Source organism: Rutidosis leptorrhynchoides, chromosome 11 (genome assembly GCF_046630445.1).
Source record: "Rutidosis leptorrhynchoides isolate AG116_Rl617_1_P2 chromosome 11, CSIRO_AGI_Rlap_v1, whole genome shotgun sequence".
NCBI classification, from domain to species: domain Eukaryota; kingdom Viridiplantae; phylum Streptophyta; class Magnoliopsida; order Asterales; family Asteraceae; genus Rutidosis; species Rutidosis leptorrhynchoides.
Window position 1 is genome coordinate 224,145,158 of NC_092343.1, and position 3,775 is coordinate 224,148,932.

Genomic DNA, 3,775 nt, shown 5'->3' on the forward strand with positions numbered 1-3,775 from the left:
CAGACAATTGACCACCCAAGTTGACCGGTGATTCACGAACGTTAAAACTTGTAAAAACTATATGATGACATATATATGGATATATATATAGTTAACATGATACTATGATAAGTAAACATATCATTAAGTGAAATGTCCCGTTCTTATTGATTAAAAACGTTCCATATTAATTGATTTCGTTGCGAGGTTTTGACCTCTATATGAGACGTTTTTCAAAGACTGCATTCATTTTAAAACAAACCATAACCTTTATTTCATCAATAAAGGTTTAAAAAGCTTTACGTAGATTATCAAATAATGATAATCTAAAATATCCTGTTTACACACGACCATTACATAATGGTTTACAATACAAATATGTTACAACAAAATAAGTTTCTTGAATGCAGTTTTTACACAATATCATACAAGCATGGACTCCAAATCTCGTCCTTATTTAAGTATGCGACAGCGGAAGCTCTTAATAATCACCTGAGAATAAACATGCTTAAAACGTCAACAAAATGTTGGTGAGTTATAGGTTTAACCTATATATATCAAATCATAATAATAGACCACAAGATTTCATATTTCAATACACATCCCATACATAGAGATAAAAGTCATTCATATGGTGAACACCTGGTAACCGACATTAACATGATGCATATATAAGAATATCCCCATCATTCCGGGACACCCTTCGGATATGATATAAATTTCGAAGTACTAAAGCATTCGGTACTTTGGATGGGGCTTGTTGGGCCCGATAGATCTATCTTTAGGATTCGCGTCAATTAGGGTGTCTGTTCCCTAATTCTTAGATTACCAGACTTAATAAAAAGGGGCATATTCGATTTCGATAATTCAACCATAGAATGTAGTTTCACGTACTTGTGTCTATTTTGTAAATCATTTATAAAACCTGCATGTATTCTCATCCCAAAAATATTAGATTTTAAAAGTGGGACTATAACTCACTTTCACAGATTTTTACTTCGTCGGGAAGTAAGTCTTGGCCACTGGTTGATTTACGAACCTATAACAATATATACATATATATTAAAGTATGTTCAAAATATATTTACAACACTTTTAATATATTTTGATGTTTTAAGTTTATTAAGTCAGCTGTCCTCGTTAGTAACCTACAACTAGTTGTCCACAGTTAGATGTACAGAAATAAATCGATAAATATTATCTTGAATCAATCCACGACCCAGTGTATACGTATCTCAGTATTGATCACAACTCAAACTATATATATTTTAGAATCAACCTCAACCCTGTATAGCTAACTCCAACATTCACATATAGAGTGTCTATGGTTGTTCCGAAATATATATAGATGTGTCGACATGATAGGTCGAAACATTGTATACGTGTCTATGGTATCTCAAGATTACATAATATACAATACAAGTTGATTAAGTTATGGTTGGAATAGATTTTTTACCAATTTTCACGTAGCTAAAATGAGAAAAATTATCTAATCTTGTTTTACCCATAACTTCTTCATTTTAAATCCGTTTTGAGTGAATCAAATTGCTATGGTTTCATATTGAACTCTATTTTATGAATCTAAACAGAAAAGTATAGGTTTATAGTCGGAAAAATAAGTTACAAGTCGTTTTTGTAAAGGTAGTCATTTCAGTCGAAAGAACGACGTCTAGATGACCATTTTAGAAAACATACTTCCACTTTGAGTTTAATCATAATTTTTGGATATAGTTTCATGTTCATAATAAAAATCATTTTCTCAGAATAACAACTTTAAAATCAAAGTTTATCATAGTTTTTAATTAACTAACCCAAAACAGCCCGCGGTGTTACTACGACGGCGTAAATCCGATTTTACGGTGTTTTTCGTGTTTCCAGGTTTTAAATCATTAAGTTAGAATATCATATAGATATAGAACATGTGTTTAGTTGATTTTAAAATTCAAGTTAGAAGGATTAACTTTTGTTTGCGAATAAGTTTAGAATTAACTAAACTATGTTCTAGTGATTACAAGTTTAAACCTTCGAATAAGATAGCTTTATATGTATGAATCGAATGATGTTATGAACATCATTACTACCTTAAGTTCCTTGGATAAACCTACTGGAAAATAGAAAAATAGATCTAGCTTCAACGGATCCTTGGATGGCTCGAAGTTCTTGAAGCAGAATCATGACACGAAAACAAGTTCAAGTAAGATCATCACTTGAAATAAGATTGTTATAGTTATAGAAATTGAACCAAAGTTTGAATATGATTATTATCTTGTATTAGAATGATAACCTACTGTAAGAAACAAAGATTTCTTGAGGTTGGATGATCACCTTACAAGATTGGAAGTGAGCTAGCAAACTTGAAAGTATTCTTGATTTTATGAAACTAGAACTTTTGGAATTTATGAAGAACACTTAGAACTTGAAGATAGAACTTGAGAGAGATCAATTAGATGAAGAAAATTGAAGAATGAAAGTGTTTGTAGGTGTTTTTGGTCGTTGGTGTATGGATTAGATATAAAGGATATGTAATTTTGTTTTCATGTAAATAAGTCATGAATGATTACTCATATTTTTATAATTTTATGAGATATTTCATGCTAGTTGCCAAATGATGGTTCCCACATGTGTTAGGTGACTCACATGGGCTGCTAAGAGCTGATCATTGGAGTGTATATACCAATAGTACATACATCAAAAAGCTGTGTATTGTACGAGTACGAATACGGGTGCATACGAGTAGAATTGTTGATGAAACTGAACGAGGATGTAATTGTAAGCATTTTTGTTAAGTAGAAGTATTTTTATAAGTGTATTGAAGTCTTTCAAAAGTGTATAAATACATATTAAAACACTACATGTATATACATTTTAACTGAGTCGTTAAGTCATCGTTAGTCGTTACATGTAAGTGTTGTTTTGAAACCTTTAGGTTAACGATCTTGTTAAATGTTGTTAACCCAATGTTTATAATATCAAATGAGATTTTAAATTATTATATTATCATGATATTATCATGTATGAATATCTCTTAATATGATATATATACATTAAATGTCTTTACAACGATAATCGTTACATATATGTCTCGTTTAAAAATCATTAAGTTAGTAGTCTTGTTTTTACATATGTAGTTCATTGTTAATATACTTAATGATATGTTTACTTATCATAGTATCATGTTAACTATATATATATCCATATATATGTCATCATATAGTTTTTACAAGTTTTAACGTTCGTGAATCACCGGTCAACTTGGGTGGTCAATTGTCTATATGAAACATATTTCAATTAATCAAGTCTTAACAAGTTTGATTGCTTAACATGTTGGAAACATTTAATCATGTAATTATCAATCTCAATTAATATATATAAACATGGAAAAGTTCGGGTCACTACAGTACCTACCCGTTAAATAAATTTCGTCCCGAAATTTTAAGCTGTTGAAGGTGTTGACGAATCTTCTGGAAATAGATGCGGGTATTTCTTCTTCATCTGATATTCACACTCCCAGGTGAACTCGGGTCCTCTACGAGCATTCCATCGAACCTTAAAAATTGGTATCTTGTTTTGCTTAAGTCTTTTAACCTCACGATCCATTATTTCAACGGGTTCTTCGATGAATTGAAGTTTTTCGTTGATTTGGATTTCATCTAACGGAATAGTGAGATCTTCTTTAGCAAAACATTTCTTTAAATTCGAGACGTGGAAAGTGTTATGTACAGCTGCGAGTTGTTGAGGTAACTCTAGTCGGTAAGCTACTGGTCCGATACGATCAATAATCTTGAATGGTCCAATA